Source organism: Panthera leo, chromosome D4, assembly GCF_018350215.1.
Source record: "Panthera leo isolate Ple1 chromosome D4, P.leo_Ple1_pat1.1, whole genome shotgun sequence".
Lineage (NCBI taxonomy): Eukaryota > Metazoa > Chordata > Mammalia > Carnivora > Felidae > Panthera > Panthera leo.
The window spans coordinates 48,980,213-48,995,497 of record NC_056691.1 but is presented as its reverse complement, the minus strand read 5'-3'; the positions used below and the strand labels follow the sequence as shown (position 1 = coordinate 48,995,497).

Here is a 15,285-nt window from a genome sequence, read left to right as displayed (position 1 = left end):
GAGGTAAGACTCAAACACACACCCGCACACACACAAAACTGTTGGAGAAGAATGTTTTTGAATTTGTTTTCTCTGAAAACAGAGCCTGTGACAAGGCAGTGGATTTAGATGACATAGTCATGGGAGAAACATGTACAGTTATAAGATTAAAAAGTCCAAAGAATGAACTTAAAGAAATGCATATATTCAAAGAATTGACGAAGGCCAACTAAGGAAATTGAAAAGAGTAGGCTAGAAATGTAAGGGGAACTGTAGGCAATTATAATTACTGAATCCCAGGGAAGACTGACTTGATACAGGAAGGAAGTTAAGCAAGGTGTGATAGTGTCCAAAAACAAAAACAAAAACAAAAAAACAAACAAAAAAAAAACCACACACACACACACAAAAAAAAAACAAGGTCCAATTCTCTATCCATCCCTGTAGCTACCATCTTTGAAACATATCTTTGCAATTCCATCTGTAAATACATGGAGTCTATTCCTCTATTCCTTATTGTTACTTATTTGGGCTAATGGAATGCAACAGAAATGACAACATACTGGTTTTGTGGATAGGCCTCAATGCATGCTTCTACACTTTCTTGGAGTCCTGTTGTTGCCATGTGAGTTCCTCTTACCCCAGCCAACAGCCAGCCAATTATCCTCAACCAGCCAGTTCCAAAACAACCAATCAGCTGATCACATAGATTGAAGCAAGTCCTGTACAAGTCAACTCAACCAGGCCCAGATTAGGAGAACCACTGACAAGTAAACTTGTGATCAACACTTAATCGTTATTTTTAGGTAACTAGGTTTTGGGGTAGCTTCTTGTATATAAGTATCTAACATATGCAGGAAGAAATCAGTGCAGGAGCAAGTTTAGAGAAGTAATGGCAAGGGGCAAACTGTTAGATTATGAATTGTTGAGGACTTGCTAGAAACTGGGCAGTGGATATTTTTAAATAAGTATCTTTTTGAAGAGAATAGAGTTGAAAACTTGCTGAAGGTATAATTTTTATTATGTGTATAGAATGGATTTGACTATGTTTTAGGGAGATAAGAAAAATCTAATGGAAAGTGAGATGAAGAGACCAATGGAAGGAGATCTAACTGGGGTAACACATTGTCAAGAATGGGTGAGCTCAAATGAATGGATGATCAGGACAGTCTGGTAAAAAAATAGATTAAATTCTTTTTAAAGAGGTAAGGGGAAAAGGGCAGGTGATGATAAAGAGAAAGAATTAAGTTGAAGAGGGATAGATTGAGTGAGGTCATGTCTTTTCTGTGAAGCAGTAAAATCATCTGTTGAATTACACTGGCTGATTTTCTGTTCTAAAAGTAAAGAAAGTAAAGTTTTGAACATTGATGAAACATATTTAAAATGTAGTCAATTGGGGGAGAAAGCAAAGAATGGCTGAGTGGTTCTGGGAGCTCTGAGAGTGGTTCTGTGAATCTGGATATCAAGAAACACACTAGAAGTGTAGAAATCATGTTGGATAGGAGGAGGAAATGCATGCAAGAAATAACTTACAGATACACAAGGGAAATTTTTATTTCTAAAGTTGGATTTCACTAAGCAGTCTTATTGGTAAGTCAATTCTGATTATTTCTTTCTATTCATGTATATCTTGAATTAATCCTGTTACAGTAAGTAGAATTAATATGGATGATGCATGTGCAGAGTTAAAAATTTTGTAATTTTGGAGTCTTGGCTGTGTGTGTGTGTGTGTGTGTGTGTGTGTGTGTGTGTGTGTATGGTGTGGAAGGGGCATTCAAAGTAGAGACTTTGCAACCAGGATTAGTGTTGGGAGAAGAAATATAAAATATTAATAAGAAATTAAAGAAAACAGTGCCATCTGTCTGCTTATATCTTCACAATAAGATTGAGAAGTTGACAAGAAAAAGTTCCTAGGTCCTTTGTGTAGACGCAGCAAACTATATCTCCAGAATGCTGGTTAGAGGGGGATGTTGAGAAACACAAAGAATGGGGTGAAGGTATATTTCTACAAGAAAGGAAGCGTGGAATTTTTATGTCAGGCTCTCAGGATTTCTTTTCTTTGACCTATCGTCAGAAAAATCAATTGGATTCGATGTCTTTACTTACAACATGGTAATATCAACTCATGGAATTGTTGAAAAAAATCAAATGAGATGAGTGTACATGAAAGTGCATTGAAAATCTAAACCCCCATACAAATGAAGTGGATTTGCTAAAGCCAAAGGCAACAATATTTAAGATAACTTTTATTAAAATTGATTTTTAAATGATACAAGGAATAAGCCTTATATATTGCTTTCAAATAACTGGTTCTGTGTCAAAATAATCAAAGCAATTAATCTAAAACGTTTGTCATAGGAGTTTAAAATAATACCCTGAGTGTCACATGTTATCAAATTTGTGGATATGCTCTTTGATTGTATGTAGTCAACATTCAACCCAAGAAACCTGAATTCAATTACCTCTAACTCCACCAGCCTTATATATCTTATTGCTTCTATTATGCAATGTTTGTATGAACTATTTTTCTTATCATTTTTTGTGCCACTTGAAAGTAAGTCCTTCATGATGAGAATTATTTGCTTTATTGGTCACATGGATACTGATAGAGCATAAAGTCAGGTGACACATAATTTTTAAACATTGATACGTTTCCCTTGTCATCTTAAGCAGAGAAGGAAAGAGCATAATTTACCCTAATAGTTTTTACTCTAGCATTATGGAGCTCAGATCTCAATGGACATACATAAGAGGTGAGAAATTTAAAAATAATCCATTATTTTATTCACAAAACTAACACTCACTTGTGAAATATATGTTGAGTACCTGCTCTGTGACAAGAACTGTGCTAAGTACTAGTTCATATCCAAATATAGTCTGGTCACTACTTTGGAAAGCTTACAAAGAATTGAAGGAAGATAAATATATATATATTTTTTTTTATTTAATTTTTTTATTTTTTTTTATTTTTTTTTATTTTTTAATATATGAAATTTACTGTCAAATTGGTTTCCATACAACACCCAGTGCTCATCCCAAAAGGTGCCCTCCTCAATACCCATCACCCACCCTGCCCTCCCTCCCACCCCCCATCAACCCTCAGTTTGTTCTCAGTTTTTAACAGTCTCTAATGCTTTGGCTCTCTCCCACTCTAACCTCTTTTTTTTTTTTTTTTTCCTTCCCCTCCCCCATGGGTCTCTGTTATGTTTCTCAGGATCCACATAAGAGTGAAACCATATGGTATCTGTCTTTCTCTGTATGGCTTATTTCACTTAGCATCACACTCTCCAGTTCCATCCATGTTGCTACAAAAGGCCATATTTCATTTTTTCTCATTGCCACGTAGTATTCCATTGTGTATATAAACCACAATTTCTTTATCCATTCATCAGTTGATGGACATTTAGGCTCTTTCCATAATTTGGCTATTGTTGAGAGTGCCGCTATAAACATTGGGGTACAGGTGCCCCTATGCATCAGTACTCCTGTATCCCTTGGATAAATTCCTAGCAGTGCTATTGCTGGGTCATAGGGTAGGTCTATTTTTAATTTTCTGAGGAACCTCCACACTGCTTTCCAGAGCGGCTGCACCAATTTGCATTCCCACCAACAGTGCAAGAGGGTTCCTGTTTCTCCACATCCTCTCCAGCATCTATAGTCTCCTGATTTCTTCATTTTGGCCACTCTGACTGGCGTGAGGTGGTATCTGAGTGTGGTTTTGATTTGTATTTCCCTGATAAGGAGCGACGTTGAACATCTTTTCGTGTGCCTGTTGGCCATCCGGATGTCTTCTTTAGAGAAGTGTCTATTCATGTTTTCTGCCCATTTCTTCACTGGGTTATTTGTTTTTCGGGTGTGGAGTTTGATGAGCTCTTTATAGATTTTGGATACTAGCCCTTTGTCCGATGTGTCATTTGCAAATATCTTTTCCCATTCCGTTGGTTGCCTTTTAGTTTTGTTGGTTGTTTCCTTTGCTGTGCAGAAGCTTTTGATCTTCATAAGGTCCCAGTAATTCACTTTTGCTTTTAATTCCCTTGCCTTTGGGGATGTGCCGAGTAAGAGATTGCTACGGCTGAGGTCAGAGAGGTCTTTTCCTGCTTTCTCCTCTAAGGTTTTGATGGTTTCCTGTCTCACATTGAGGTCCTTTATCCATTTTGAGTTTATTTTTGTGAATGGTGTGAGAAAGTGGTCTAGTTTCAACCTTCTGCATGTTGCTGTCCAGTTCTCCCAGCACCATTTGTTAAAGAGACTGTCTTTTTTCCATTGGATGTTCTTTCCTGCTTTGTCAAAGATGAGTTGGCCATACGTTTGTGGGTCTAGTTCTGGGGTTTCTATTCTATTCCATTGGTCTATGTGTCTGTTTTTATGCCAATACCATGCTGTCTTGATGATGACAGCTTTGTAGTAGAGGCTAAAGTCTGGGATTGTGATGCCTCCTGCTTTGGTCTTCTTCTTCAAAATTACTTTGGCTATTCGGGGCCTTTTGTGGTTCCATATGAATTTTAGGATTGCTTGTTCTAGTTTTGAGAAGAATGCTGGTGCAATTTTGATTGGGATTGCATTGAATGTGTAGATAGCTTTGGGTAGTATTGACATTTTGACAATATGTATTCTTCCAATCCATGAGCAGGGAATGTCTTTCCATTTCTTTATATCTTCTTCAATTACCTGCATAAGCTTTCTATAGTTTTCAGCATACAGATCTTTTACATCTTTGGTTAGATTTATTCCTAGGTATTTTATGCTTCTTGGTGCAATTGTGAATGGGATCAGTTTCTTCATTTGTCTTTCTGTTGCTTCATTGTTAGTGTATAAGAATGCAACTGATTTCTGCACATTGATTTTGTATCCTGCAACTTTGCTGAATTCATGTATCAGTTCTAGTAGACTTTTGGTGGAGTCTATCGGATTTTCCATGTATAATATCATGTCATCTGCAAAAAGTGAAAGCTTGACTTCATCTTTGCCAATTTTGATGCCTTTGATTTCCTTTTGTTGTCTGATTGCTGATGCTAGAACTTCCAGCACTATATTAAACAGCAGCGGTGAGAGTGGGCATCCCTGTCGTGTTCCTGATCTCAGGGAAAAAGCTCTCAGTTTTTCCCCGTTGAGGATGATGTTAGCGGTGGGCTTTTCATAAATGGCCTTTATGATCTTTAAGTATGTTCCTTCTATCCCGACTTTCTCAAGGGTTTTTATTAAGAAAGGGTGCTGGATTTTGTCAAAGGCCTTTTCTGCATCGATTGACAGGATCATATGGTTCTTCTCTTTTTTTTTTGTTAATGTGATGTATCACGTTGATCAATTTGCGAATGTTGAACCAGCCCTGCATCCCAGGAATGAATCCCACTTGATCATGGTGAATAATTCTTTTTATATGCTGTTGAATTCGATTTGCTAGTATCTTATTAAGAATTTTTGCATCCATATTCATCAGGGATATTGGCCTGTAGTTCTCTTTTTTTACTGGGTCTCTGTCTGGTTTAGGAATCAAAGTAATACTGGCTTCATAGAATGAGTCTGGAAGTTTTCCTTCCCTTTCTATTTCTTGGAATAGCTTGAGAAGGATAGGTATTATCTCTGCTTTAAATGTCTGGTAGAACTCCCCTGGGAAGCCATCTGGTCCTGGACTCTTATTTGTTGGGAGATTTTTGATAACCGATTCAATTTCTTCGCTGGTTATGGGTCTGTTCAAGCTTTCTATTTCCTCCTGATTGAGTTTTGGAAGAGTGTGGGTGTTTAGAAATTTGTCCATTTCTTCCAGGTTGTCCAATTTGCTGGCATATAATTTTTCATAGTATTCCCTGATAATTGTTTGTATCTCTGAGGGATTGGTTGTAATCATTCCATTTTCATTCCTGATTTTATCTATTTGGGTCATCTCCCTTTTCTTTTTGAGAAGCCTGGCTAGAGGTTTGTCAATTTTGTTTATTTTTTCAAAAAACCAACTCTTGGTTTCATTGATCTGCTCTACAGTTTTTTTAGATTCTATATTGTTTATTTCTGCTCTGATCTTTATTATTTCTCTTCTTCTGCTGGGTTTAGGCTGCCTTTGCTGTTCTGCTTCTATTTCCTTTAGGTGTGCTGTTAGATTTTGTATTTGGGATTTTTCTTGTTTCTTGAGATAGGCCTGGATTGCAATGTATTTTCCTCTCAGGACTGCCTTCGCTGCATCCCAAAGCGTTTGGATTGTTGTATTTTCATTTTCGTTTGTTTCCATATATGTTTTAATTTCTTCTCTAATTGCCTGGTTGACCCACTCATTCGTTAGTAGGGTGTTCTTTAACCTCCATGCTTTTGGAGGTTTTCCAGACTTTTTCCTGTGGTTGATTTCAAGCTTCATGGCATTGTGGTCTGAAAGTATGCATGGTATAATTTCAATTCTTGTAAACTTAGGAAGGGCTGTTTTGTGACCCAGTATATGATCTATCTTGGAGAATGTTCCATGTGCACTCGAGAAGAAAGTATATTCTGTTGCTTTGGGATGCAGAGTTCTAAATATATCTGTCAAGTCCATCTGATCCAATGTATCATTCAGGGCCCTTGTTTCTTTATTGACTGTGTGTCTAGATGATCTATCCATTTCTGTAAGTGGGGTGTTAAAGTCCCCTGCAATGACCACATTCTTATCAATAAGGTTGCTTATGTTTATGAGTAATTGTTTTATATATCTGGGGGCTCGGGTATTTGGCGCATAGACATTTATAATAGTTAGCTCTTCCTGGTGGATAGACCCTGTGATTATTATATAATGCCCTTCTTCATCTCTTGTTACAGCCTTTAATTTAAAGTCTAGTTTGTCTGATATAAGTATGGCTACTCCAGCTTTCTTTTGGCTTCCAGGAGCATGATAAATAGTTCTCCATCCCCTCACTCTCAATCTAAAGGTGTCCTCAGATCTAAAATGAGTCTCTTGTAGACAGCAAATAGATGGGTCTTGTTTTTTTATCCATTCTGATACCCTATGTCTTTTAGTTGGCGCATTTAATCCATTTACATTCAGTGTTATTATAGAAAGATATGGGTTTAGAGTCATTGTGATGTCTGTATGTTTTATGCTTGTAGTGATGTCTCTGGTACATTGTCTCACAGGATCCCCCTTAGGATCTCTTGTAGGGCTGGTTTCGTGGTGACAAATTCCTTCAGTTTTTGTTTGTTTGGGAAGACCTTTATCTCTCCTTCTATTCTAAATGACAGACTTGCTGGATAAAGGATTCTCGGCTGCATATTTTTTCTGTTTAGCACACTGTAGATATCGTGCCAAGCCTTTCTGGCCTGCCAAGTTTCAAAGGAGAGATCAGTCACGAGTCTTCTAGGTCTCCCTTTATATGTGAGGGCACGTTTATCCCTTGCTGCTTTCAGAATTTTCTCTTTATCCTTGTATTTTGCCAGTTTCACTATGATATGTCGTGCAGAAGATCGATTCAAGTTACGTCTGAAGGGAGTTCTCTGTGCCTCTTGGATTTCAATGCCTTTTTCCTTCCCCAGTTCAGGGAAGTTCTCAGCTATAATTTGTTCAAGTACCCCTTCAGCACCCTTCCCTCTCTCTTCCTCCTCTGGGATACCAATTATGCGTATATTATTTTTTTTTAGTGTATCACTTAGTTCTCTAATTTTCCCCTCATACTCCTGGATTTTTTTATCTCTCTTTCTTTCAGCTTCCTCTTTCTCCATAACTTTATCTTCTAGTTCACCTATTCTCTCCTCTGCCTCTTCAAGCCGAGCCATCGTGGATTCCATTTTGTTTTGCAATTCGTTTAAAGCGTTTTTCAACTCCTCGTGACTGTTCCTTAGTCCCTCGATCTTTGTGGCAAGAGATTCTCTGCTGTCCTGTATACTGTTTTCAAGCCCAGCGATTAATTTTATGACTATTATTCTAAATTCACTTTCTGTTATATTATTTAAATCCTTTTTGATCAGTTCATTAGCTGTTGTTATTTCCTGGAGATTCTTCTGAGGGGAATTCTTCCGTTTGGTCATTTTGGAGAGTCCCTGGCGTGGTGAGGACCTGCAGTGCACTTCCCCTGTGCTGTGGTGTATAACTGGAGTTAGTGGGCGGGGCCGCAGTCCGACCCGATGTCTGCCCCCAGCCCACCGCTGGGGCCACAGTCAGACTGGTGTGTGCCTTCTCTTCCCCTCTCCTAGGGGCGGGATTCACTGTGGGGTGGCGTGTCCCGTCTGGGCTACTTGCACACTGCCAGGCTTGTGTTGCTGGGGATCTGGCGTATTAGCTGGGGTGGGTAGGCAAGGTGCACGGGGGCTGGAGGGGCAGGCTTAGCTCGCTTCTCCTTAGGTGATCCACTTCAGGAGGAGCCCTGTGGCAGCGGGAGGGAGTCAGATCCGCTGCCGGAGGTTTGGCTCCGCAGAAGCACAGAGTTGGGTGTTTGCGCGGAACGAGCAAGTTCTCTGGCAGGAACTGGTTCCCTTTGGGATTTTGGCTGGGGGATGGGCGGGGGAGATGGCGCTGGCGAGCGCCTTTGTTCCCCGCCAAGCTGAGCTCTGCCGTCAGGGGGCTCAGCAGCTCTCCCTCCCTTTGTCCTCCAGCCTTCCTGCTTTCCGAGCAGAGCTGTTAACTTATGACCTCCCAGACGCTAAGTCGCGCTTGCTGTTGGAACACAGTCCGTCCGGCCCCTCCGCTTTTGCCAGCCAGACTCGGGGGCTCTGCTTGGCCGGCGAGCCGCCCCTCCGCCCCGGCTCCCTCCCGCCAGTCCGTGGAGCGCGCACCGCCTCGCCGCCCTTCCTACCCTCTTCCGTGGGCCTCTAGTCTGCGCTTGACTCCGGAGACTCCCTTCTGCTAATCCTCTGGCGGTTTTCTGGGTTCTTTAGGCAGGTGTAGGTGGAATCTAAGTGATCGGCAGGACGCGCTGTGAGCCCCGCGTCCTCCTACGCCGCCATCTTCCGCTAAAATTTATTTTTTTAAAAAATTAATTTGCTTTTTCTTTTAAGACACTTCTTTTCAAGTTCTTGTTCAGATTCACTGGGAGGACAAGATAAAAAAGGTTATACCAAAAGCGATAATGGCACAGTGGTATGGCAATAGTTTTGAGTCATTGTTACCAAGCTCTCCTCCTCCATTTAATTCTCCCTATCTGTATAATTTCTCACCAACTTATTTAATTTTAGAGGTAATTTAAAAGTGAATGTTCCACACAATGTAGAAAGGATAGTCTCTTTGATAAATGTTACTGGGAAAGCTGGATGGCTACATGTGAAAGAATGAAATTAGATTATTTTATCTTACTCCATATACAAAAATCAACTCAAAAGGGCTTGAAAACAAGATAAGAAAACCTTAAAAATCCTCGAAGAAAATACAGGGGCAAATCTTGACATTGGCCTTGGCAATGATCTCTTGGATATGACACCAAAAGCACATGCAACAAAAGCAAAAATAGACAAGATTACATTAAACTAAAAAGCTTTTGCATTTCCAAATAAACCGCCAACAAAATGAAAGGGCACCCTGATGGAATGGGAGAATATCCTGGTAAACCATATACCTGATAAAGGGCTAATATCTAAAATATATAAAGAACTCCTACGACTCAACAGAAAACCATAAGTAAATAAAACAATCTGATTTTTAAAATGGGCAAAGAACTTCAATAGACATTTATCCTAAGATGATATATTAAAAAAAAAAAAAAGGTATCAGTATTCATCCGTGAAATGCAATTTGAAACCACAATGAGATGTCACCTTACACCTGCTAGGATGGCTATCATAATAGATGATTGATTGATTGATAGATAAAATAGATAGATGATAGATAGGAAGGAAGAAAGGAAGGAGGGAAGAAAGAAAGAAAGTAAGTAAGTTGAGAACAGGGGACCCTTGTGCACTAATGGTGGAAATGTTGTAAACTGGTATAACCACTGTGGAAAATAGTTGGAGTTTCCTCAAAAAATTAAAAATAGAACCATACTGTGTTTTAGCAATACCACTTTGGGTATATATCCAAAGGAATTGAAATCATGATGTCAAAGAGATATTTGAACTCCTGTGTTCATTGAAACATTATTCCCAATAGTTAAGACATGGAAGCAACCTAAATGTTCTTGATGGCTGAATGGATAAGGAAAATGCAATATATATCACGTTCATATTGGAATATTATTCAGCCTTGAAAAAGAAGGAAATCCTGCCATTTGTGACAACATGGATGAACCTGGAGAATATTATACTAAGTGAAATAATCCGGAAGCAGAATGACAAATACTACATGGTACTACTTAAATGAGAATTCTAAAAAGAGTCTAACTCATAGCAACAGAGAGTAGAATGCTGGTTTCCAGAGCCTGAGGGGGAGGGAAAATAGGGAGATTTGAGTCAAAGGGTATAACGTTTCAGTTACCCAAGATGAATACATCCCAGAGATCTATTATAGGCATAGTGCCTATAGTTAACAACACTGTATTACATATTTAAAAATTTGCAAAATGGGTAGATCTTGTGTTAAATGTTCCTACAATAAAAAATAAAGAGGTCAGTAGAAAACTTTTGGAAGTGAGGGATATGTGTATGGCATAGCTGTGATGTTTTCATGGGTTTACTCTTATCTCCAAACTCACCAGGTTGTATATATTGAATATGGACAGCTTATTCTACATCCATCATACCTCAATAAAGTACTTAAAAAGTCCTTGCTCTTAGAAGATTTCACTGAAATAATTGAATGTATGGTCTTGAAGAGTGACATTATATAAAGATACCTCAGGTGTTTGGCTTGATCATGAGTTTTTTAAGGCTAGAGTAGTATTTTATTCATCTTATATCCCCAAAAATACCTAGAACATTACAGTTAATAAATAATTATTTTTTACTTTTGAAAAAAAAGTGAAGATTTACAGACTGAATGGAAAAAAGATTATTTTTCTTTTCTTCCAAAAATGTATTTTGAGAGGAAAGAAATGAATTTTCCTAAAGATGTATCTAATTGTTTGGCAATAATTTGTGGTCCTTCAAAAATAGGACTAATTATCATCAGGTAGGCAGGGAAATTTAGGTGGCAATTTGTAATTTTTAGCAGCTTTTTACTTGCAGCATTTTAAAGTTGCCACAGCAGGAGGTAAAGTGCAAAATCATGTTTATTTGAATAGAAATATTTAAAATGGTACATTATGGAATCACTGAAGTAGAGTTCAGGGGAAATAAATGCATCTGTCCTCTGTTTATATTATTTAAAGTTCATATGTGTTCCACGTAAGGATGATTGGGATTTGGGTTCCTCTAATACCCTCTTAAATGTGCTTGCGTTAAGTTGATATTCACTTACAGATATAGTCTAATACACTGGCCACTATGGGAGTCCCTAGCCAGAGGTGGTCGTTAAGTATTTGAGTGATCTGAATTGAGATGTGCTGTAAGTGTAAAATATACACTGGATTTAAATTAGTCAGAAAAAAATAAAATACCATGTTAACAATTTGTATATTACATGCTGAAATTGTAACACCTTTTGATAAATTGGGTTAAATAAAATATATTAATAAAATTAATTTCATCTGTAGCTTTTACTTTCATAATGTGGCTACAAAAAAAGTTTAACAGCATACATGTGGCTTACCTTATAATTCTACTGAGCAGTACTGTCTAATAAATACAAAATATAGTGGGATTATTTTTGTCCCGTTTAGACCACCATTTTCTATTACAGGAGCCTTAGATTAACAGTGATTTTTACAAATCCTAGCTTAGGTTTGTATTCAGTTTCTCATTTACTCAAACCATGAGCTCCATTTTAGGAGAACTACTGGTAAGCAGCTCAATACTGTCCCACATTATATTTTATATATCAAAAATTGATATTTTCCACTTACTTGCAAAAAGATTTTGCCAAAGATTACCATAAAATATATTTAAACTCAATTGCTACAAATAAAGTCAAATAGAAACAAAAGAAGATAGAGGAAGCATAGGTATCATTCTGAGATAAAATGCTTAAAGTAATTAATCATTTAGCTCAAACTTTCTTACAAGAGGTAAAGGAACATTTACCAGTGTCTTCTTGGCCCTATGGTAGAGGAAAACCACAACTTGGAATCATTCATTATTAGAAACCGAACTTCTTATAAGGTAGCTTGTAAATCTTTCTGTATGGTGGGTGCGAAACTAGGCAGAGAAACCCTGTGAGGTGACCTTATACCTTAACAATGTGTTGCCACTGTGTCTAATTATCCCACTGATGACCATACTTATATGGCCTTTGTTATACATTTACATATTTGTTCTGGAATAATGGGGAAATGAATAGCAGCAGGAGCCCCCTTCATCAAACTCCATAGAGTATTTGAACCACAGAATGGTGAAAACTTTCAACAATACTATGAGTGACTAATAAATACGAGGATTGAATTAATCAAAACATAACCACTGGCTTCTGGTGGCAGGGTCTGGGGAGGGGACCACAGGTGCAATGTCCAGCTGTGAAGGGGGCAGAAAGAAGCTCTTGAAGCAGCCCAAGAAGCAGGCCAAGGAGATGCCCAAGAAAGGCATTCAAGCAGAAACAGAAAGAGGAGCATAAGACACTTGAGGAGCTAAAAGTGAAGGCCACGGAAAAAGGCCCCTGGCCAGAGGTGGAATTAAGAAATCTGGTAAAAAGTAAGCTGTGCCCTTTGTCTGAGGCCATGGTGATCCTTAACTCCATTCCTGTGTAAACATCTGGATTCCCTGTCATGGCATTTGTTGCCACCTACAGCTAGGATGAAGTATTATCTTAAAAAAAAAAAATTAGGGTCGCCTGGGTGGCTCAGTCATTTAAGCGTCCGACTTTGGCTCAGGGCATGATCTCGCGGTTTGTGAGTTTGAGCCCCACGTTGGGCTCTGTGCTGACAGCTCGGAGCCTGGAGCCTGCTTCGGATTCTGTGTCTCCCTCTCTCTCTGCCCCTCCTCCACTTGTGCTCTGTCTCTCTCTGTCTCTCCAAAATAAATAAAATGTAAAACAAAAAATCATAAAGAAAAAAAAGTCATAATTTGAGCACCTGGTGTCTCAGTCAAGTGAGCGTCTGACTTGGCTCAGGTCATGATCTCCCGTTCATGAGTTTGAGCCCTGCGTTGGGCTCACTACTATCAGTGTGAAACCCACTTCAGATCCTCTGTCCCTCTTCTCTCTCTGCCCCTCCCTTGTTTGCACTCTCTTGCTTTCAAAAATAAATAAACCTTTTTTAAGCTATGCAGTACAAATGGAGAAAAATATTTTAGCAGTTTTAAAGAAAACCCAAAGAATCTATTGACATGGATCATGTATGAGAAGTTTTGAAAATTACATATTGGTTTTAGTCAAGTCTGAAAGAGATATAAATTGAAGTGGGCAGAAAGAAGTAAGAATGTGATAGAAATGCTGAAGAAGAGTTAGGTGAAAGACAAGACTTCTCGTAAACTCTGAAAAGTTTAGATTTTGCTCTAAATATAATGTCAAGCCATTGATTTTGAGCTCTGGAAATTTAGAAAATCATTTTACATTCTAAAATATCAGTGTGAATGGGGCGCCTGGGTGGCTCAGTCAGTTAAGCATCTGACTTCTGCTCAGGTCATGATCTCACAGCTCATGAGTTCCAGCCCCATGAGTTCGAGTCCCGTGTCAGGCTCTGTGCTGAACCATCATCTCATAGTTCTTGGAATCAAGTCCCGCGTCAGGCTCTCTGCTGTCAACACAGAGCCTGCTTCAGATCTTCTGTCACCCCCTCTCTTTGCCCCTCCTCTGCTCACTCACACACACTCTCTCTCAAAAAAATTTTTTGTTTTCAATTTTTTTTTAATTTAAATCAAGTTAGTTAACATACAGTGTAAAAATTATTTCAGGAATAGAATTCAGTGATTCATCACTTATATATCACACCCAGTGCTCATCCCAACAAGTGTCCTCCTTAATGTCCCCTGCCCATTTAGCCCATCTCCCACCCAACACCCTGCCAGCAACCCTCAGTTTGTTCTCTGTATTTAAGAGTCTCTTATAGTTTGTCTCCCTCTCTGGTTTTCAAATTATTTTTGTTCCCCTGCCCTTATCTGTTCATCTGTTTTGTATCTTAAATTGCATATACAAGTGAAATCATATGATACTTGTCTTTCTCTGACTGCCTTATTTCGCTTAGCCTAATGCGTTCTATTTCCATCCATGTTGTTGCAAATGGGAAGATTTCATTCTTTTTGATCTTCGAGTAATATTCCATTGTGTGTGTGTGTGTGTGTGTGTGTGTGTGTGTATACATATATACATATATATATATATACATGTATCACATCTTCTTTATCCATTTATCAGTTGATGGACATTTGGGGTATTTCCATACTTTGGCCATTGTCAATAGTGCTGATATAAACATTGGGGTGCATGTGCCCCTTTGAAACAGCACTCCTGTGTCCTTTGCATAGATACCTAGTAGTGCAATTGCTGGGTCACAGGGTAGTTCTATTTTTATATTTTGAGGAACCTCCATACTGTTTTCCAGAGTGGCTGCACCGGTTTGCATTCCCACCATTAGTGAAAAAAGGTTTCTCTTTCTCCACATCCTCGCCAACATCTATCCTTGCCTGATATGTTAATTTTAGCCATTCAGACAGGTATGAGGTGATAGCTCATTGTGGTTTTATTTTGTATTTTCCTGATGATGAGTTATATTGAGCATTTTTTCATGTGTCTATTAGCCATCTGGATGTCTTCTTTGGAAAAATGTCTATTCATGTCTTTTGCCCATTTCTTCACTGGATGATTTATTTTTTTGGATGTTGAGTTTGATAAGTTCTTTGTAGATTTTGGATACTAACACTTTATCTGATATTTCATTTGCAAATATCTTCTCTCATTCTGTCAATGCCTTTTAGTTTTGCTGATTTTTTCCTTTGCTATGCAGAGCTTTTTATCTTGATGAGGTCCCAATAGCTCATTTTGGCTTTTGTTTCCCTTTGCCTCTAGAGACATGTCACATAAGAAGTTACTGCTGCTGAAGTAAAAAAGGTTGTTGCCTCTTTTCTCCTCTAAGGTTTTGATGGCTTTCTGTCTTACATTTAGGTCTTTCAACCATTTTATTTTTGTGTCTGGTGTAAGAAGGTGGTCCAGGTTCATTCTTCTGCATGTCGCTGTCTAGTTTTCCCAGCACCACTTGCTGAAGAGACTGTCTTTATTCCATTGGATATTCTTTCCTGCCTTGTCAAAGATTAGTTGACCATATGTTTATGGGCCTACTTCTGGGTTCTCTATTCTGTTCCATTGATCTATACGTCTCTTTTTGTGCCAGTATCATACTGTTTTGATGATTACAGCTTTGTAATACAGTTTGAAGTCCGGGATTGTGATGCCTCCTGCTTTGG

The 15,285-nt window shown here is 38.6% G+C and overlaps 1 pseudogene; it reads left to right on the top strand.

The window, feature by feature from the left end:
* The first annotated feature begins 12,394 nt into the window (after positions 1-12,394).
* LOC122205114 lies at positions 12,395-12,583 on the top strand (annotated as a pseudogene).
* The last annotated feature ends 2,702 nt before the right edge of the window (positions 12,584-15,285 follow it).